The following is a 23,865-nucleotide window of genomic DNA, read 5'->3' as shown; positions in this document are numbered from 1 at the left end:
ACTTATTTTTAAATGCTTATTGACTCTTTGTTTTCTGTTGTTTGAGGAGATGATCCTCTAGGTGTGAGCACTACAGCAAAGTGTCCCGGTACCCAGCCTGTCTTAGAGCCAGCATAAAATTTTAGGCAGTTTGGCTGTGATGTCTGTTTTTTTAACCTCTACAAATAATTTGTCTCACTGGAGAAAAAATATCACACCCCTGCATAGACCGAAGACACCAGTACTGTAATATTTAATCAAAACTGGGCATTTAACCCTGCCAGGAGAATCTGTACAGAATTGTTATGCTGAAAAGGAAAATACAATAGAATGTCATGATAAAATAACTTCCGTCCTCCCATAACTATCCCTTTAAACCTATTATGTTTGACTAGTTCCTCCGTGTTCCTTGGGTGTTATCGGGGATAGGATCTATGATTTTCATGCTCACTCTCTGAGGTAATAAAATGTTCTCTGGTTACTTTAGTCACAATTAAATCTTGTTTTTGTATAACAGGATTCAGTACAAACTACTCCCCAAAATATGGCACCTTGGCGTTTTGAATATCTTAAACTGAAGAAATTTGAGAAATGGCAGGTGCAGGAAGGACTCTGACGTTTTCCTCATTTCCCCAAAGTAGATCATATGAGGGGTTCCTGCCCTGTGCCCAGAGAAAAAGAGAGTATTTCTGGAGAATCTGGAAGGAAGGAGGAATGGAAAGGAAGAGACTGCTAAGGTCCCCCAGTTTACCACTCTTAGCTCCTCTGCTTTTGTCCTTAGCACACATTTCCATGATTCTGCATGCTTCATTATACTGAGCATGAGTTTAGCAGTTTTTTCCAGTCTTCATTTTCTTATGAAAGCTCCCACAGTGGCATAGTAAATAAATATATACTTTTCTCTTGGTAATCTGTTTTCTGTGCAGATCCCCAGCGAGAACCTAGACGGGCAGAAGAAAAGATTTTTTTCTTCCCCATGGTTATTAGAATATCCATTCTCATGTAATAATGAGAACTGTAAAAAAAAATTAGACTTCATTTCACCGTATTTTAGAGGCCTACTGTAGTTGGAGAGAGTGGCCAGCCTCTTCTACAAATCTTTTTTTTTTTCTATTTTTATTATGAAAACTTTAGAACATGTCAATATTGAAGAAACTGTTGTGAACATACATACACACTCCTCTAGGTTATACCACAAACCCTTTGGTGTTCTTGCTTCATCATAAGTCCAATGCTTTACCCAGCCTCTATTAATCCATCAATCCATCTTAGTTTTTTTGTTGAATTTCAAACTAAATCAGAGACACCAGAACATTTCTAAATATTTCAGTGTGCAGATCTTAAATAGAACTCAGTATTTACATACAGATATTTCTGATGTCAAACTTACAGTTTGTGAGTAATGAATTTCACAGATTTTAGTGTATGCTTTCTGAGTTTGACAAATGTACACACTCTTATAAACTAAATCAAGATGTAGAATATTGCCGTCATCCCCCAAATTTTGGTCATGCTCTTCCCATTCAACTCATGCCTCTCACAAGAGCCAACTATTGTTCTGATATTTTTAGACCACATATTACTTGTATCTGTTTCAGAACTTGAAATGAGTCAATAGGGAATGATCTCTAATGGTGAGCAGCATTGCTTTGTATGGGTACAGATCAATTCATTTAAAACATTCACGTATTAGTGGGTTCAGCTCTTTCTAGTTTTTAATCATGTATAAAACTGCTTTGGAATATTTTAGTTTGTTTTTTTCTGAGCACATATTTCTATTCGGGGGTTAAATTCCTAGTAATAGAATTATAGGATTATTGAAGAAATGATGTTTAGTTCTGTAAGATATTGCCAGAACTTTTCCCAGAATGATTTTACTAGTATGAGAGTTACGGGTAATATACATTCTGAGCAATTTTGGTGGTATCAGTCACTTTAATCATTCAGGAGAGTATGTAATGGTCATTTATTATGCCTTCATTTTTCTTTCCTAATGATTGATGATGTTGAACACCTTTTCATGGACTCACAATAGGCTCACGGCATATCTTATTTTTGTAGAGTAGAATGTTCTATAAATGTCAGTTGGGGCAAATTGCTTGATTGTTTTCAACAGTTGTCTCATATCAGAGTCTGTTTCTGCTAATTACTTTGTCTTTTCAGAATGTGTTTTTCCTCCCCCTTTTTGTATGCCTGGTAATTTTTATCACAAACCTGGAATGTTGTTGTGTAGGGATGAGTTAAATATTGTGTTCTGCTTATAAACTTGGACTCCTTTCGTTCTGCCAGGACTGTGATGTGTGGGCTTCTGAAAAACCAGTCGGGAGTTGAGCTGGGTTCTAGGCCCCTTGCTGCTGTGATTCCTCTCATTGCTGTAGCCATCAAATTCTGCTGGCTAACCTTGGCATTGGGATGTGGGTTAATTTGCAGAGGTTTCCAGTTTTTTAAGTTTTATTGAAGTATAGTTGATTTACAATGTTGTGATGATGCCTGCTGTACAACAGTGCTTCAATTATACACATCCACCCTTTTTCAGATTATTTTCCCATATAGGTTATTACAGGATATTAGGCAGAGTTCTCTGTGCTATGAAGCAGGTTTTGCAAAGGTTTTTGCTCCTCTGTTTCCTCTACCTGCTCCCTTCTTGGTCCTGGGTTTCCCTTTTGTGGTGTGGCCTAGAGAGGTGCATGCTTTTGCTTTTCTCCCAGCTGGATTCCATCATTGCGTTTACTCAGGGCCTATTTGCCTGGGGGGGCAAGGGAGTGGTGTTCTTTGTTCAGTTTGGGCCTGAACTGGTCCCTGCATCTTTGTAGCATAGACTTTACATGTCCTACTTGCCCTATTGGAGCTGGGGTGCTGGGCTTTGCATGTGTTCTTGAATTTTCCTCTGGGAACGGTGCTGGGGTTTATTTTTGTTTGTATTGTTCTTTTCCCAGCTGTGTTGGATTTCCTTCAATGTTCTAAGGCCCCAGGTAACTGTTTTTTACTGCTTTCTCCCTGCAGTGTAAGGATTGTTATTTGAATGGAAGACAGGGAGACCCTTCTCTGCAAATTTCCCTAGAAGCTGCTGTTCCTCTCCACCAACACAAGGATTGCTCCTAGATTTTCCTCAATCTTCCGTGAGCACCCAGTGGTTTGCGGAGAAAAAGTCTACAAAAGGTATGACTCTTTCCCTTATTTTTCCCTTCTAAGGCTTCCATACTTTCACTTTTGCCTACATTTGACCTTTAGCTATTCTTTAAAATATTGTGCCTGTTATCTTCTTACCAGTTGATATTTCCTTCTGCTGCATCTGTCTACTGCATCTGTCCCAAGTAAGTAAGTGTCCCACTTCTTACTTCAAGTGCCTGTGTTTCTACAGATTTCAAATTACTCATTTGTCCTGCAGTTTGTTCTCTGGTGAGTTCAAGGGTAGCTATTGATTTGAATTTTGTCTAGCTTTTGCTTTGTTGTAATGGTGGGAAGGATTTTTAGTTGTCTCTCTACAACTCTGCACTGGATTGACTTTATTTTGGTTACATTTTTCTCATTTTTGTATATATTTGTTTCATTTCGCTTTTAACCTGTTTGTGTCATTATATTTGAAGTAGATTTCCTGTAGGTAGCATATATCAGAGTCTTGCTTTTAATTCCTATCCATGTGTGTATGCTTTGAGTGTGTGTGTTTAACCATTTACTTATGTGATTATTGATGTAGTTGGGTTTAAATGTACCATCTTGGAGTTCCCTTCCTGGCTCAGTGGTTAACAAACCCAACTAGGAACCATGAGGATGTGGGTTTAATCCCTGGCCTCACTCAGTGGTTAAGGATCCGGCATTGCTGGGAGCTGTGGTGTGGGTCACAGATGGGGCTTGGATCACACATTGCTGAGGCTGTGGCTTAGGCTGGCATCTGTAGCTCTGATTCGACCCCTAGTCTGGGAACCTCCATATGCTGTGGGTGCGGCCCTAAAAAAGAAAGCAAAAATAGGAGTTCCCGTCGTGGTGCAGTGGTTAACGAATGGAACCATGAGGTTGTGGGTTTGATCCCTGGCCTTGCTCAGTGGGTTAAAGAGCCGGCGTTGCCGTGAGCTGTGATGTAGGTTGCAGATGCGGCTTGGATCCCGCTTTGCTGTGGCTCTGGTGTAGGCTGGGCGGCTACAGCTCCGATTAGACCCCTAGCCTGGGAACCTCCATATGCTGCAGGAAGTGGCCCTAGAGAAGACAAAAACAAAACAAAACAACAACAACAAAAAAGGCAAAAATAAATAAATCTACCATCTTGCTGTTTGTTGTTAATATGCATTATCTTTTTTTTTTAAATTTTCTTAATTCTGCCTTCTTTGGGATTAATTGAATATTACTTAAGATTGTATTTTATCTCTGCTTATTAGATACATGCTTTATATATATCCCTTCTTGGTCCTGGGTTTCCCTTTTGTGGTGTGGCCTAGAGAGGTGCGTGCTTTTGTTTTTCTCCCAGCTGTATTCCATCATTGCATTTACTCGGGGCTTATTTGCCTGGGGAGCAAAGGAGGGGTATTCTTTGTTCTGATATAAGTTCAGTTTAGGCCTGACCTGGTCCTTGCATCTCCATAGCATAGACTTAGGGTTATAGCTTTGTGTTGACTTAAGGTTTATAATAAAACTTTTAAAAATTATCAGCCTACCTTTAATTGTGCTATCTCATTTATAGTATAAGGACACTTCTATTTCTCTGCTCATGGACTTTATGCTATTTTTGTCACAGATTTTCTCTATGGTTACTTTTGTTTAAATTACTTTTGTTTAATCTCTTCTTATTTTGAAGAGATTTAAAAAATAGTTTTTATATTTATCCCTGTAGTTTCAAATTTAAGTGTTCTTTATTACTTTGTACACATGTAGATTTTCTTTAGCATGGTTACTCTTTTACTTTAAAACTTCCTTTAATAATCTTGTAGTGCATATATGCTGACTACTAATTTGTTTGGCATATTTGCCATTATGTATATTTTTAAAAGCCTTAATTTTTGAAAGATATTTTTGTTGGCCAAAGTATTCTTGGTTGGCAGTTTTTCTAAATATTTAAAAGATTTTTCTCCGCTATCTTCCAGCTTGCCTTTTTTTTTTTTTTGAACAAGAAATCTGTCTTATTTGCCTTTCTGTGGGGAGTGTGTTTATTTTGCTCTAGCTGCTTTTAAGATTTTCCCTCCCCTCTCTTTTTTAAAGCCCCTAGGGCAAGGGAGCACACCTGTCTAGCTCCTTACTACTATGTCCTCATTATCATATTGCATAATATTTAGTAAGTACTTAGTAAATATTATTTAAAAGCTATAAAACATGTGGTGTCTAGCATGGTTGGTTTGACAAGATAAGCTTATGAAAACAGGTAGCTCAGATAAGAAGCCACTGAATAAAGACTGAGTTCTGTTTTGAATGACAGAAAAGGTAAGGTAAAAGCTTATATCACTTTCACATAATGGAAATTCAGATATACATAGCTCTGGACTAATACGGCATCTCCATGATCAAAAGGAAACCTCATTCTTTCTTTTTTGCTTTGCCATTCTCAAATCATAGCTTCCACCTCACATCCAAAAGGGTTGCTTGAGGTTTTGCTGTTACTTACTTTGTATGGAAAGGTGAAGAAGCAAGAAAGAGAGGGAAAAGGATGAATGTCAGTTATTTCTTAGAGAAGGTGCCCAGGAATGTCATATATAGCACTTACATTCCATTGGTCAGAATTTAGTTGCATTGCCACACCTAATTATAAGAGATGTTGGAAATGTAATCTTAATTCAGATAGCCATATGGCCAGATAAAAATCAGGTATTATTACTCTGGGATAACAGAAGAGTAGAAGAGATGTTGGAGGATAGCTAGCTGTTGCCACAGTCACTGATGACAAACATCCATTCTTTTTAGGGCTGTAGAGAAGAGGCAAGGCAAGTGGGCATATATTGGTAAGCTATTGTCACCGTAGTGCTGCAAAATAAACCATTCCAAAGCTCAATGGCTTGAAAGAAACAACAGTTAGTGTAACCTTTCCCGTACTGAGGGACATGGCTGCTTCCAGGTTGTGGCCATTCCAGACAAAGCTGCTCTGAAAAATTGTGTAGAGAGTTTTGTATAGACACAAGTTTTTATTTATCTGGAATAAATGTCCAGCAATGCAACTGTAGAGTTATATGGTTAAATATAGGTTTTTAAAGACACTGCTAAACTACCTTTCAGAGTAGCTATACTGTGAGAGATCCATTTTTATCTGCATCCTTATTAGCATTTATGTTGCCTTGGTCTTATTTTAGCTATTATAATGTTATATGTTATCTTTATGATTGGTTTTAAGCCACTTATTTGCAATATGCCCAAGTGTATTTTCTTCATGTTTTTATGTCTGGGTTGTTGAACATCTTATACCTGTGTGTATATGTATATACTTTTTCATAAAGTTTAGAAAATATTGACCTTTATTTAAATATTTTTCATCACCCCTTCAATTCATTGACTTCAGTGCACAAATCTTTTGATGCTTGACACTGTCCCAGAGTTCACTAATGCTGATTTTACTTCCCTGAGCATTTTTCTGTTTTTGATTTGAGGTTATTTCTACTGTTGAGTCTTCAAGTATTATAATATTCTATAATGTTTAATCTTCTGTAAATTTCATACAATGTGTTTTTTATCTTGGGCATTATATTTTCTAGGCTTCCTTTTGGGTATTTTTCTATAATTTTGATTTCTTAACATGCTAAATAATTTTATATTCTTGAACAAATTGAATCTCACTATAATTGTTTTTCTACTAACACTACCATATCTATATTTAAACTTTAATTTTCTACTACTTCTATTAAGTAGTATTAAGGTGTAGTATTAAGGTGTATTAAGTAGTATTAAGGTGTAATTATCACAAAATGTATAAATTTAAAACATGCAGTTCATTGGTAGTACATGAGTAGTTTTTATATTCAAAAACTTATCAACACTATCTAACATTAGAACATTTTTATCTCTCCAATAAACACTTCATACATGCTAGCAATTGCTTACCAGCTTCATCCTCCTCAGCCTTGGGAAACTACTAATCTGCTTTTCTTCTTAGATTGGTCTGTTCTAGATATTTTATTTAGCTAGTTTCACAAAACAGGTGTTATTTTATTATTGGCCTATTTCCTTTAGCATAATGTTTTTAAGCTTCCTCTGTGTTGTAATGTTTAAAGCTTATTTATTACTCAATATTTCACTATAGGGATATATAACTAATTTTCATTAGTAGAATGGATTTTGGAGTTCTAATGTTTGGTTCATAAATGATGCTACTATGAATATTTGGTACAAGTTTTTATATGGATATATGTTTTCATTTCTTGGTAGACACATAGGAGCAGAATTGCTGAGTAACATAATAACTCTATGTTTAATATTGAGGAACTGCCGAGTTGTTTTCTAAAGTGACTGCAGCATTTTACATTTCCATCAGCAATGCTTGAGGGTTCTAATTTTTCCTTACCCTGTTCAGTACTTGCTATTGTCTGTCTTTTTGATCTGTGCTATCCTAGTGGATATAAAGTGATATTTTATTATAGTTTTGATTTTCATTTCCCTAGTGAGTAATGATATTGACATTTTTTTCATGTGATCTATTTCTCTAGGAAAAAAACATTCTACATTGCTTCAATGTCTTTAGAAACATTTTTTTTTTTTCATTTTCTTCCATAACTTTTTAGCTGTCTCAGGAAGGAGGGAAAACCCAGTTCTTTATCTTCTTCCTCTAAAAGTGAGTCTTTTTATTAAAATATTAAACAAAATAATTCCAATGATTCACAGAGGTCAGATGGAATTACATTAACTTTTGTAAGCATTTCAAAACAAGCCTAACAACCTTACAGCCCAATCCATAGCAAAAATATTATACTGGTGAGAACAGACCAGGCAAAATATAAAATTTGCCTTTACATCCAAAATCCTAAGTCCTTCCATAAGTCCCATTAACCAAAATAGAGTTAACATTTTGACCAGTATTTTTCTTTTCACATGTTTAATAAATTATTAACTAAAATTGTCTTTGCTAATTACTTAAATCTCATACATGACATGAATATATTGGTTAAGTGTGACCAGTTGAAACTATAGCCTGAGGAAACTCTAGGTAAAATAATCCTCTCTCAGTGTTTGAAAGTGCTATCAGTTGAGTCATGTTCCTAACAAAAGTATATGTCGAATGTGTAACTTCTGGTATCTCAAAATATGACCTTCCTTGGAGAGAGGGTTTTACAGAGGTCATTAATCTAAAGTGAGGTTGTTGGGGTGGGCCCTCCAGGATATGACTAGGCTCTTTTGGAGGGGAAATGTGTGAACATAGATCAAAGCATAAAGGGAAGACAATAGGAAGATGTAAGAAAAAGATAGCCATCTGCAAGCCAAGGAGAGAGGCCTGGAATGGATCCTTCCACAGCTCTAAGTAGGAACAGGCCCTGCTGACACCTTGGTCTTGGACCCCAGAAAGGCTGGATAATAAATTGCTATTGTTCTCGTGGCTGTGTGTTTTGGCAGCCCTAATAAAAACGCAAGGGAATTCATGTTATTTCAGGAATCTAGCCCTCCTTTTGCCCCATCACTTTGTCCTTGGCTGTCACTCTACTGGAGGTGCCTTTGATTTTCGTTAGTCTTGCAGAGAACTACAGAGTAAATGTTGACTTTTTCACAATGCTGACACCATGTTAAGCCCCCGTCTGCTCCTGGCAGGTATTTTCTTCCCCAGACAAGAACATTTTCCCCAGTGACAGAGCCTAACACAAAGCAGTAACCTGCCAGAAGCTTTGCTATATCTATGGCAACAAGATTAGAATGCAGTTTACTGCTAAAGTTCAAATCAACAGTTCTTTGGAGGGAGGACAGGATGCTAACATCTGGAATAGCTCTTTTATCCAAGGCATAAAGAAATGCTTTTTTTTTTTTCCTTCTTGTGATGACTTTTCTTCAGTAAAGTTTTGAAAGAATACATACCAAAGGCTGTATTAAGATTTTTCCTTAATACAGAAAAGAGAGACATACATTTATTAAAGGACAGATTAATCAGGGAAAAAACAATAAAGAGGGAAACAAAAGTTTAACTTTACTCATATATTTATATTTCTATTTTCAGTTCACATGTTTTTTTTTTCTCTTAAATGATGCAATAATTATTTTTGCCAAGGATTACAGTTTGAATAAGTAAATATAGGAAAAATACTATACAATTTTCTTACACTACTTAAAATATTTTACTTCTTGCTTCTATGGTTTCATTTAAGAAGTCCATTATAATTCTTGTTCTTATTCTTCTAAAATTAAGGCATATCTTTTTTTTTCAAAACTCTCCCTTTGTCTTTGGTGTTCTGGTAGTCGTCAATTTGAATATAATATGCCTGGGTGTGCCTTCTGGTATTTACTGTGCCTGATGTTCTCTGAGCTTCCTGGATCTTTTGTTTGTTTTCTGTCCTTAACTTTAGGAATTTCTGGGCCATTATTAATTCAAATATTTCTTTTCCTTTCTGTCTCCTCCCTGGTAGTCCAATTATGAATATATTACACGTTTTAAATTTGCACTGTATATAGTAGTTCTGGATGTTCCTGTGGTTCTTGGATATTCCATAATGTTTCTCTTTCTTCTTCCTCTTTCTCCTCTTCCTAATTTTTTATCATTCTTTTAGCACTTTGAATTCCATTTTAATGTGGTACATTTCTATTGGTCTATATTAAATCTCACTGATAACTGTCTCAGTTTCTAGTCAACTGATGGGCCCAACAAAAGCATTCTTTGGTTTCTGAAACTTTTTTTTCTAATATTTCCTTTCAATTCTTAGAATTACTCTTTCTCTTTATAGCTCATATGTTCTTGTATATTGTCTAATTTTTCAATTAGACAAATAATGTTAATCGGGGTTATTTTCAACTTCATGTCTGAAATGTCCACCATTTGTATCATAAATCTGGTTCTGATGATAGCTTGAGTCTCTTCAGACTTTGGTTTTATGTGTCTTTTAGTATGTCTATATATATATAAGGCTGGGCATTTTTTGTTGAATAACAGGAAGTAAAGTAAATTCATTGGGCTTCAGTGTAAAATTTTAAGTTAAAGATGGTTAGAATTTGACTTGTGTTTAACGTTTGTTCTAGTTATACATATCAGAGGCTTCAAATTCCTCTAGTGTAATATTAATTGGTCTCCCTTATTGACTTTTGTTTTTTCTAATTTTTTTTCCAAAATTACGCCTTGTAAATTTTTTCATTTCTGTTACACTGTTCTGTGCTAGAGCCTTGTTAAGCAGGTAGTGTAGAGGAGGGAAGGCATTCTATAGTCATAATTAAATCTGGGAGTTCCCACTATGGTGCAGTGGGTTAAGAACCTAACTGCAGCAGCTCAGGTCTTTGTGGAAGCATGTGTTTGATCCCTGGCCTATGGCACAGTGGGTTAATGATCTGGCATTGCTGTGGCTGTGGCATAGGTTGCAGCTGTGGCTCAGATTCAGTCTCTGGCCCAGGAACTTCTAAACACTGCAAGTGCAGCCAAAAATGAAAAATAAAATAAAACTAAATAACAAAAGGAGAGGAAAGAAAATTAATTATTTCAGGGAACCTGGCATGGGACCTTTACAAGGCATTTTTATCCCCTTTTCCTTCTTTCCATACTATGGGAAGTGGTGGAGTGCTTTTTCAGTACTATGGGAAGTAGTGGGGTGCTTTTTGCTTTTTGCCCAGGTGGAATAAAGACCCTGATAAAACCTTAACCCCTGGAGAGAAGGCCTTTTTATATGAGGTTCTATTTCATAATGATTATGACTCCTCTCACCCATCAGACCCATAGGAGATCTTACTCAGCTCTTTACTCTAAAAACCAGATGCAGTTTCTCAAGAAATCATTGGACTCCCTTAGACTGTAGCCCCAGGAATTTTGCATTAATGCAGGTACTAAAATTAAAATTAAGGTTTTCCAAAATTCTGTTTGGCAAGCTAGTCAGTGTCCATCAAGATTGTAGTATAATACAGAATTTTATATTAACAAAATACAACTTGAATCAGACTTGAAAGTGCAGGGCTCCTCTACTAACTCCTCACTGGATAAAATATTTGTTTACATAAAATACCAAGGAACATAGCTCTATAAAAACATGAATTATCCATTGTGGGAGGAAAATCAAGTTTAGGCTTATTAGACACCATTTTAACAAGCACACTAATTTATCAGATGGGGTATTTAAAAAGTAATATGTATTTTAAAATCAAACATTTACTACTGAATATCTGCCATAAACATATCTGTATATAATGGTGCAAATTTTTTTAAGAACCTGAAATACAAGCTTTTTATGTGTGTTACAGAATATGATCAGTACTTTCCATGTTTATTTTAAAATTATTGTTCTTTTTTAAAAATTAAAATACTCTGTATTATTCAGATAGTCATCATTAGATAAACATTATTCAATAGATTGGTTTCAGTCCAAGATTCTTCCTGGTTTAGAGATGACTAAAATGACTACAGATTAGGATGTAACAACGAACCTAGGTGTGTCTAGGAAATCTACTCTTTTTTTTTTTTTTCCTGTCTTTTTGTCTTTTTGCTATTTCTTGGGCCGCTCCCGTGGCATATGGAGGTTCCTAGGCTAGGGGTCAATTGGAGCTGTAGCCACCAGTCTACACCAGAGCCACAGCAACGCTGGATTCGAGCCTTTCTGCAACCTACACCACAGCTCAAGGCAACGCCAGATTGTTAACCCACTGAGCAAGGGCAGGGACCGAACCCGCAGCCTCATGGTTCCTAGTCAGATTTGTTAACCACTGCGCCACGACGGGAACTCCGGAAATCTACTCTTATTCTTTGTACAACTGAAAACTTTTTAAGTTGAAATTCAGATGAGATTGCATCAAAATATTCATCTGCCTGGTTTCATTCTAGGCAGAAGTCCGTTAAAGCACTTTCTTGTGGCAGGTCTGCTGTTGATGTGGATATACGGCAGGGGAATTGTTGCTGTTGTTACTGTGGTAGCTTTCTGCACTTTGTGACTCTTGACCACAACCATTTGTCTCACAAATTAAGTGCTGTACCTGCATTGATTTATCTGCTATAGCACTTGTTCTGGTTTAATTTAATTCTTTTGTGTGTATGCAGCTTATTGCATTAGGTTTCATGTATCTATGCATCTAAAATATATTTTGTCACGTACTGCTAAAGCATCTGGGTACCCAAAAGTAAATAAGAATTAAACAAATTTATAAATAATAAGCCTATCCGTTTAGCCAGAAAACTATTTCCATGCTAACAACTGTAATCACCTGCTGAATTAGATTACACTTCTGCCTGAATCTTTGAATCAAAGAGCTCACAAACAAAATTTTGTCGTATTGTTCTCAGCTCAATTTACTTAAAATCCCAACTTTCATAGCCATTACTTTGTCAATACAGTTGTGAACTATGTTTGCAGGTTTTTTGAAGTTAAAACAGTAATGTTTCTTGGAGTACCTTTGGCAGATGGTAGTGTAAAAAATGCCTGATGCTAAATGCCTCCTATGGTTGATACTTTCTATATTATAGAGGTTCGCAGTGTGAGGACAAATAAGTCAATGAATTGTTTAATCCTGATGAGCATTTCATGGTTTATTCTCAGGTACACCCTTGTAGGTTTGTTTTAGCAGGATGAGGCTAAGATTGTGGTTTTAATATGGAATTCTTGGGACAGGCAAGGCTTTGTCTAAGTCCATCAGCCAATTGAAAGTCCAAAGCCTATTCACCTCAAATCACAGGACACCTTGTCCTGGGGGCCCCATTGTAAGAGGTCAGATAGGATCTTCTCCATCCTGTATGCTTTCAGCCCAGAGGGACTATACTGCAAAACACTCCTTGCACAGCTTAGAGAAACCTGCTTTTAAGTTTGAAATGGGAAGTTGTACCATTTACAGCCTATATTTTGCTTTTCGATAACAGCACTGAAGGAAAATTGTGTGATATATGCTGTATGTTATTTTTAATCTTAATGATAATCCCATGGAGCCACTTGGCTAAACTGGCACAGTTTGATGACTGACAGAGCCAGAATGCAGGATAGGCCTTCCTGGCATCAATGTTCAAGCCCTTTCTCCCTGACATTATCTCCAAAAGGGCAATTGAAGGTAACTGCAAAAAACTTAAAAGTACTTTATTTGTGGTTATAATTTATAACCTTACACATAAACTGAAGTTTATTAATTTGTAAATATAGCAGTTGTTTTTGCAAGTTTAATCATACTAAACTTTCCAAAAAAGGTTAAAGCAAAATATATGGGAAATCTTAGAGTGATATTTATGAGCTGTGCATTGGACCTTGATTATACACTCATTGCTTATTTTTTCAATGCAGCATTTGGATTTGAGGTAGATGATTGGTACATATGTTTTTAGCCAAAAAAAAAAATGAGTTTTGCCAATTAGTGGATAAGCTTTCAGGATATAATAGAATGTTAAAATAGGGATCTTTCTCAGATGTGGAGACCCCATGATAATAAATTGAGGTGCTAGATTTTCTAAGCAGGATGAGAAAAGAACCCATTTAAAATCTGGTTTGATCATTCTTTCCCTCAAATCAAAAGTATTACATGGTTGAAAATAGAAAGGGCAGTGGTTACATTGATGCAGAATTTAAGAGTTTCTGCTGTGCTCCATTCCCTTTCCCGAATGACGTGGTTCTTTCCTCTTACCTTGATCAAGAAGAAGGACTTTGAAGAAACTACTTGGAGATGTTGTATTTATCCCCTGTAATGTTGGGACACATTGAATTGACTTTAAACCATCAATTATACAGAAGATTCTCCAAGATAGGCTGAAATGGCTTGAGGCTGCCTGGCTTTGGTCATATTTGGGAAATAATTTCACCTTCCACACACTCAGTCAAAGGTACCTGATTTTTAGGAACTGGTCCTGGACCCTCTGGTTGGACTATTAGCTGAAGATTGTTTTTAAAAGGTCCTTATCAAGAAGTCTGAGAAGAGGCAAAACAAATGAGCAGAATGAAGATGAATATGAACTTCCAGATGCAGAAAATTTGACAAGATGGCAGTAAGGATGAAGTTATTAAACAGTCAGTGTGGAGTTGCCTTGAGGCTCAGCCGGTTAAGGATCCAAAGTTATCACTGCTGCAGTTTGGATTGCTGCTGTGGTGTGGGTTCAGTCCCTGGCCTGGGAACTTCCACATGCTGCAGATGCGGCCAAAAAGAAAAAAAATACAGTCAATATAAGGAGAAACCAGCCTAACAACATGAGAATGGTAGTAGTAGGAATCCATCAGGTAGCCCACTAAAGGAAGCAGGAGGAAAAGGGTTAACCTTCAACATCTGCTGAAGTAAAAAAAATTTTTGTGTTTCTTATTTTGCACTTGACTACAATCTTCATTCTGGAGAGTATCAGTAAACTCTTGCTGTATATCTACCTACAGTTTAGTGGATTAAAAGAATAAACACTGATTTCTCATGACTTAAAGTATAAGCTTGTTGGTTTGTCTTTTTTTTTTCTTTAATCTCTTATACTTGCTTTCTTTTTGTAGTTAATTTACAGGGCTGTGATAATTTCTGCTGTACAACAAAGTGACATAGTCATACATATACTCATATCTATTCTCTCTTAGAACCTTTTCCCATATAGATTATTACAGAAATCTAGGCAGAGTGCTTTGTGCTATACAGCAAGTCCTCATTGGCCAATTATTTCATATACCTCACTGTGCATATATGCCAGTCCCAAACTCACAGTCCATCCCTCCTACCTCCCACCATCTTTTGTGAGCCAGCTTGGCTAGTCCTAGATTTCAGTTGGCAGCTAGGCTAGGACTGGATAACCTAAGATGGCCAGTATCATAGGTTTGGCAGTTGGCTTGAGGTCAGCCAAGAATAAATGACTTGGCTATATTTCTGTCATTATCCAGCAGGCTATTCCTGACACATTCACATGGAGATGGTCTCAGTGCCCCTAGAATCAGCTAAGAGAGGCTAAGCAACATTGCACAAATACTTTTAAGATCTATCTGCATAGCATATTGTCCTAGTGCCCAAAGGAATTCTCAAGGATAAACCTATGGTCTGGGAGGAGTATGGGAAAAGGAGGGGAAATTTTTTGGCAGATATTGCAAATGTTGGAGATTTTAGAAGCAGTTTAGAAAAGCAACTCAAAATGAGAGGAGGGGGAAATATTCAGCTTTATATAAAATATATAGTGTTGGCCATCTGTACATCTTCCTTGAAAAAATGTTTATTCAGGGCTTTTGCCCATTTTTCCTTTGGGTTGTTGGCTTTTTTGCTGTTGAGTTGTATAAGTTGTTTGTATATTCTAGTGAGTAAGCCCTTGTCAGTTGCATCATTTGAAACTATTTTCTCCCATTCTGTAAGTTGTCTTTTTTGTTTTCTTCTTAGGTTTCCTTTGCTGTGCAAAAGTTGTCAGTTTGCTTAGGTCCCATTGGTTTATTTTTGCTGTTATTTCTGTTGCTTTGGGAGACAGACCTGAGAAAATATTCATAAGGTTGATATCAGAGAATGTTTTGCCTATGTTCTCTTCCAGGAGTTTGATGGTGTTTTGTCTTATATTTAAGTCTTTCAGCCATTTTGAGTTTATTTTCGTGCATGGTGTGAGGGTGTATTCTAGTTTCATTGATTTGCATGCAGCTGTCCAGGTTTCCCAGCAATACTTGCTGAAAAGACTATCTTTTTCACATCTTATGTTCTTGCCTCCTTTGTACAGATGGCCAACAAGCACATAAAAAAATGCTCAACATCACTGATTATTAGAGAAATGCAAATCAAAAGTACCACGAGATACCACCTCACACCAGTCAGAATGGCCATCATTAATAAGTCCACAAATAACAAATGCTGGAGGGGGTGGGGAGAAAAGTGAACCTTCCTGCACTGTTGGTGGGAATGTAAGCTGGTACAACCACTATGGAGAACAGTATGGAAGTACCTTAGAAATCTATACATGGAACTACCACATGACCCAGAAATCCCACTCTTGGGCATATATCCAGACAAAACTTTCCTTAAAAAAGACACATGTACCTGCATGTTCATTGCAGCTCTATTCACAATAGTCAAGACATGCAAACAACCCAAATGTCCATTGACAGATGATTGGATTAGGAAGATGTAGTATATATACGCAATGGAATACTACTCAGCCATAAAAAAGAATGACATAATGCCATTTGCAGCAACATGGATGGAACTAGAGACTCTCATCCTGAGTGAAGTCAGAAAGAGAAAGACAAATACCATATGATATCACTTATGTGTGGAATCTAATATACAACACAGATGAACCTTTCCACAGAAAAGAAAATCATGGTCTTGCAGAATAGACTTGTTGTTGCCAAGGGGGAGGGAAAGGGAGTGGAGTGATTAGGGAGCTTGGGGCTAATAGCTACAAACTATTGCCTTTGGAATGGATTAGCAAGGAGATCCTGCTGTGTGGCACTGGGAATTATGTCTAGTCACTTATGATGGAGCATGATGTGTGAATATAAAATATGTACATGTTTGTGTAACTGGGTCACCATACTGTACAGTAGAAAAAAATTGTATTGGGGAAATAACTATTAAAAAATTAAAAAAATTAAAAAAATAAAATATATAGTGTTGATTATTTTTGCAGGACTACTTTTCTAGGTATTAACGTGGCTGTAGTACTTTTATTATCAGAGATTGACAGGGGAAGTTTAACACAATCTTCACAGTTTATTCAAGGATAGAGGTAGTACCAGACAACTAAATGCATTTGAGTAGGTGTGGAAAGGGAATAGTAACATTGCTTTATGGCTACATCCTTTGAGTTCTCCTTGTTGCATGTAATTGTTAGACTGAAAAACAATCCTATGGTAGAGTAGAATATTAAAACTATTGGATCTAGCCCTACAACTATATTTCTTTTGGCCTATCCAGGATTAATCAAACACAGTAATTATCCAGATATAAAAACAATCAGATTTTACACACAAAAAAACCCCTGAATTTTTGGTATAATTATAAAAGGAGCACATCTGGCTTCAGCACTCAAAGCAAGTGTGTGCTGGACTTGAGCATCAGCTAGAAAAGATTTGTTATTTCTTTCCATTGAATCCCCACATGACCTACTTAAGGTCACATAGTTCATGGTAGTAAAAACATATATAGATGTACATATATTTCTGTATGACTGCAAAACTCCTGCCTTCTCTTGCAATACCTAGACCATGTACATTCAACCACCAGAAACTCATTATGTTTATAGTGTATAGAATTTTGTTGATTATGGCTGTACTTTTTTAAAATCATATTTTTCTCTTCTTAAGTGTAGAAAGAGGCTTTTTGCAAACAGATTTATGAAAGTATCTTGCTTTATATATTTTTTATAGAATTTTCTGGATTTCTTTTTGTGTTCTAGTTTGTCATTCAAAAGAATTTTATTTTTTTTCAAGTGGGGCTTTGGCATGTATCCTGAAGATCTTTTCTGAGATCTTTTTTGTTGTTGTTAATTCAATTGAATGCCAATGTGTTTGCTTATTATTTGAAAGTTCTTATTGGTTAATACTTTAAAAACAATGGCTTGACCTGTTTTATCCAGTACTGCAATTGAGAATTTTAGTATTACTTAATTCTTATTTCTTAATGGTCTATTATTCATTTCTGGAGACTAATAATTTTCTCTTTTATTTACATTTGTGCATTACACTATGACGTTTTGAGGCATTGGGTTTTATTAGTTACATTGGTTCCACAAGCCAAGGGTGATTTCCATCATGTCATTTATACATCCTTAGATTTTTGAAAAGATATCCCTTTTTATAAAATAGCTTAGCCTTCCAATTTTAATTTTACCTCTTACTATTCACTTGTCCTTTTCTTTATTCCTTCTTTTTTTTTTTCCCCTGGAAATTTCCTCCATCTAGATTTCCATTTGTACTGTAGCCAGTTGCTTTCAGAGATACTGAATTTTGGTAATTTCAGTGATTCCTTAAAACCACTGAATACATTTGTAAAATATTGTACAAAGAATTAATATTTCTAAAATAAAAATAAATAGAATATTCATAAATAGTTAATAGAACCAACAATGCACACATTTAACTTTCTTCTGAGTATAATTATTTTATTAATAAAATACATCTATAGGAGTTCCTGTTGTGGCTCAATGGTAGCAAATCTGTCTAGTATCCATGAGGACACGTGTTTGATCCCTGCCCTCACTCTTATGTTAAAGGATCCAGCATTGCCCTGAGCTGTGTTGTTTGTCTAAGACACAGCTCAGATCCCATATTGCTGTGGCTGTGGTGTAGGCCAGCAGTTACAGCTCCTACTCAAACCCTAGCCTTGTAATTTCCATAGGCCTCAGGTGCAGCCCTAAAAAAAAAAAAGACAAAAAAATACATCTATAAAATGAGATGACATTCAAACTTATGCCAAAGATTTGAGTATTAAAGCACAAGGAGCAATTCTGGACACATGTTAAGGACTCACTGTGAATCACTATTTTAGTTATTGCTTTTGTTATACATTAAATATGGCAGGGATGTGTTTATAAAATGGGGAATGTTCAGGCTGATTTTTTTTTTGTCTTTTGTCTTTTGTCTTTATAGGATTGTACCCATGGCATATGGTGGTTCCCAGACTAGGGGTCTGATCGGAGCTGTAGCCGCCAGCCTATGCCACAGGCAAAGCCACAGCAACGCCAGATCCGAGCTGCGTCTGTGATCTACACCACAGCTCATGGCAATGCCAGATCCTTAACCCACTGAGTGAGACCAGGGATTGAACCCACAACCTCATGATTTCTAGTCGGATTTGTTTCCGCTGCACTACAACAGGAACTCCCAGGCTGAAATTTTAAGTAAAGTTGATAGCATTACGATGCATATTTGAAAATTTCTATCACGTATAAAGAGAATTACCTCTTGAAGCTAAGCTTTGTCTGTATTATATTCTGTGTCTGGAATACTATTTCCTCTATTTACCAGGTTTTTCAGTTCTCATCTTTTGTTTAGTTTTCCTTCAAGAAGTGTTCTCTAGGCTCAAGAATCTAATTTAAACTTCCTACATAAGTTTTCTTATTACAATATATCATGTAATAATAATGATGTAATTATTATAGGATAGCTGGACATAGTATTTACTAAAGATTGCAAGCCATTGACTTTTCTATGAACCAGTAGAATTTGTGCTCCAGATGCGAGTCATGCTTCTTTTTTTATTTTATTCTCAGTGCTTAGCTGGGAGCAGATTCAGTATATAATTTAGATAATAAATAGAAAAAAGGGAGAGAACAGATGGAATGGAGGAAGTAAGATCAGATTACAGAAGATTTTTATTTTTCTCATTGTGAATTTTTTTTTTTAAACCTGTGTGCTCCGGGTCTGAATTCTCTGAGCTGACTATTATTTCTGTCCACTTAGCATCCTTTTGACACTGTGAGAATACAGGGAGAGTTAAAATCATTTGGACATCTTGGTGCAGTTGATGAATATGTATACTTAGGAAATATGTTGACTGTCATGATTATTTCCTAGGCAGTGTTTTAAACTTTGATCCTACCTGTCCTGTAGGAGGTGCAGATAATGCTGTTTAAATAATTTAAAAATCACCACTGATTTATTAATTTGTCTGCCATGGGCTAATGGCATTTTCATGGTATCTGTATATGGATTCATTCATAGAACTATAATAATTTTGTTTTTAATAATCCATACATCCATACATAATTTATAGGAATTAAGACAACTTACAAAAATGTTTAAAATATTATATATATATATATATATGTTTGTAATATATGATAGAAACATATAGAAAATATTTAGTGTTTAAAATATCAATTAGTAGGGAGACTATGTTTGCATATATTCCTGCCAAGTATACAAAAATGATAATGTTTGCCTCAGGTTCAAAAGGTAGGAGAGCAGAGGCTTCCTATAGGAAATGAATTAATAGGTCCATTGTGCATGAAATCCCATTTTGTTAAATGAAACAAGCCCATTGGTCTTTATCGATCTTTTTGTTTTTAGACTGGTTATGCCTCCTGGTTTCCTTTTATTTAATCAAAACTATTATGTGAAGGTAGAAAAATAGTATTAAAAACTTAAGATGATCAATTGTCTTAAAATTAGCTTCAAATTCAAACTGTCCCCAAATATTTTACCATAAATATATCCTTAGTATAAATGTAATACTGAAAACAATATAGTAATTAGGAAGGATTGAAGAAATAAAGTAGTATCTGATTACATGAAGCCATGTGAACTGGATTGATTGAATTTTATAGGGTTGAATTTTCATAATAGGGAAAGTACAAGGGGAAAACATTCAAGTTTTGATTACATGAAGTTAATTATACATGTTCTCACACACATACACATACAATTTTTCAGGCTGTAGAGACTAAAACAAGAAGAGAATTACACTAATTTTTCACTTTATAACCAAAATGTGAAAAAATGTATTGTTTAATGCAAAAACCTGGGTTGCTAATGATTGTATCTTTTCCAAAATCTTATAAGAACAACCTTTAGCAGACACTTTTCTGGACTTGCTAAGCTGACTAAATATTACATATATGGTTTATTCATACATGTTTTTTTCTTTCTAAACATAAGTATTTACACACACACACACACACACACACATATACATATACACATCTCTATTCACAATCTAAGGAACTACTCCTTCATGTCAGGAGAATAGAGAGGTCGCCATACTGCTTATTTTAAAATACATACTTGGACAACAGTATTTATTCTATCCCAATATTCAGTAGGAACAATATAGTAGGAAAAAGTGCAATCAACAGTTTGGAACTCCTTATTTTAAATAATCAGGCTAATACCTCTGTATTTTATTGGGTTATTATCCACTGAAAAATACTAACTTAACTTTTCAATAGTCATTTTTTTATGTTGCTGTTTGATTTAGTTGCAAAGTTTTGTTATAACATGCTATCATTAAATTAGCCTTTCAACGAAAATATTTAAAACAACTTTGGGGAAGTCAACAATTTCCATAGCAAAATTCATGGCAAACTAAGGATGACAAATCTGACTTGGTCTTAAATAATGCACCTATAGCTAACTATTAACTAAATTAAATATTATACTATTAACTAAATTAAATATTATACTTCTATAGTATTGAGAAGTATTTTGAAGAAGAATAAAATAATTTTAGAAATTGTTTTATTTTTATTAAATTATACTTCTATGGATTTCCTTATTTCCTTATTCATTTTTAAGCTATTTTTTCTCAAATATTTATTTTTTGTGTTTTATTTCATAATTGCTCATTTTCAAATGTGAAAGATATTTTTTTTAAATTATGGTTTATTTACAGTGTTCTGTCAATTTCTGCTGTAAAGTAACCCAGTGATAATATATATCTCACATTCTCCTCCATCATGTTCCATCATAAATGAGTAGATATAGTTCTCTGTGCTATACAGCAGGATCTCATTGCTTATCCACTCCAAATGCAATTGTTTGCACCTACCAATTCCCAACCCTTAGTCCATCCCACTCCTTCCCCCTCCCCCTTGGCAATCACAAGTCTGTTCTCCATGTCCATGAGTTTGTTTCTTATCTATAGAAAGGTGCATTTGTGCTACTAGATTCCAAATAGCATCATTTAGGGTGTGGAGAAAAGGGACCCTCTGCACTGTTAGTAGGAATGTGTGTAAATTTGTGCAGTCACTATGGAAAACAGTATGGAGGTTCCTCAAAAGCTGAAAAAATAAGAGTTACCATATGACATATATATGGACATATATATAGACAAAAGTAATTTAAAAAGATTCATGCACCCCAATTTTCATAGCAGCGCTATTTAAAATGGCCAAGACATGAAACAACCTAAATGTCCATTGACAGATCAATAAAGAAGATGTGATATATATACATATGTATATATATATACCCACACACACATAATTGAATATTACTTAGCCATAAAAAAGGATGGGGTAGTGCCATTTGCAGCTGCATGGATGGACCTAGAGCTATTGTACTAAATGAAGAGAAAGGCAAATATCATATGATATCACTTATATGTAGAATCAAAAATGATACAAATGAGCCTATCTGAAAAACCAAAACAGATTCACAGACTGTTTCATAGAGAACAGACTTGTGGTTGCCAATGGGAAGTGGGGGATGTTGGATTGGGAGTTTGGGACTGGCAGATGCAAACTATTATATGTAGAATGGGAAAACAACAGGGAACTATATCAATATCAGATAATCATAATGGAAAAGAATATGTATAATTGAATTGCTTTGTTGTAGACCAGAAACTAGCATGACATTGTAAATGAACTTGAATTTAAAAAAAAATCAAACTTACCCTTTTATACCACTTTCTTTTATGTGTACATGTCAGTTGGGAATTGTTCTATTACAAGGGGAATGAGCCCTTATCCAAATGAGCATGTGAATAAAAAATAAATTTACTGCCTCTTATAAAAAGAGCATGGGATGAATGTAGTTTCAGGTGTAAGGTATTTAATTAGGACTCAAATGTGTCACCAAAATCCTTTTCAAAGTTTGCATTTTTTATCAATAAGTCCCAGGTTTAAATCATCACAATATCCAGTTCACAACATAGTGTGAGTATCTGATGGGTTCACACACAATTCTTTCCTCTTGATTATTCCAAATTAGGCACATATCAATCCCTGAGCGAATCTCTGTAGCCCCAAGAATGGAGTGACTTGATTTGCTTACCATACATCAAAGATTAATTACTCCCTTTGCTCCCAGGGGTAGATAGTTAGGTTTATCAGTGATAATAGAATTAGATTATCAGGAGGATGAAAGATTCCAGATGAAAGATTCCAGGAGGCAATAGCAATAGATAGCTAAGGCAATTTCGATTTCATTTTTTTATATTATTTCAGAAGATTAGGTTAAGTATCAGTATTTGGTCATAAATCAGTTTATATAACTCAAGTTCTAATTATGGAATCAAATTAAATTTTTATTGATCTCTAGTAAAGACATTAAATAGACATGCCATGTACAAGGACTAAACACATTCATTTTTGTTATTAAAATGTTCAAATACAAAAGTAGAGATAGCACATAATTCCCCTTTTGTACTCATCTCTCAGCGTCAACATTTAACAATTCCTATCAAACCATGTTTTATCTCTACCGTATAGCTCTTCTTTGCTTCAACACCATTGGACAGTTTTTAGAAAAAGTCATAACTTCATCTCCAAAATTTATATAAATTATGTAATTTAACCTATAAGAGTAGTGAGATTTACCTTTAGGGAATTCAAAGATGTTTAAATATGGTTCTTTAATACTCATAATTAATATTCAGCAAAGTTAGAAATAGGCATAACTGATATGTATTCTAGATCATATTTCCCTATAGTCTTTATATAATGAGATCTACTCTAATTTCTGATCATAAAACATTTAAACTGGAAAGATACAACAAACAACATTAATATTTACTTGTTCTTCATGCTTCATTTCTGTTAATGGATTTGGAGACCCTATGTCTAGAATAAGTAAGTATTGCCAAATACTTAGGAGATGCTATTTACATTTATTTAAGAGGTAATAATTATAGCTTAAATAAATGTGCACAGTGATTGCTTCTTAAACATTTATTTGGAAAACTTAAAATAAAATACCTCATTTTTCTTACATGTAAAATGGTTAATTTGAATCAGAGAGACCTAAATTGCAATCTCAATTAGTCATGGTATCCTGGCAAAGTTATGTGAAGTCTCTGAGCCATAGGCTAGTCTTCTAATTGCAGAACGTTATGTTTACCTTGTTGGAATGTCTGTAGATCTAAGAATATTGGAGAACATAGAAAAGTATTTAATGGAAAGCAGTTTATAATACAAAAAACTTATTTCAAAATATAGTTTATTTAAATAGCTGAGTC

The sequence above is a fragment of the Phacochoerus africanus genome, chromosome 10, assembly GCF_016906955.1.
Source record: "Phacochoerus africanus isolate WHEZ1 chromosome 10, ROS_Pafr_v1, whole genome shotgun sequence".
NCBI classification, from domain to species: domain Eukaryota; kingdom Metazoa; phylum Chordata; class Mammalia; order Artiodactyla; family Suidae; genus Phacochoerus; species Phacochoerus africanus.
The sequence above is the reverse complement of the archived record's forward strand: the minus strand, read 5'-3'. Positions refer to the sequence as shown.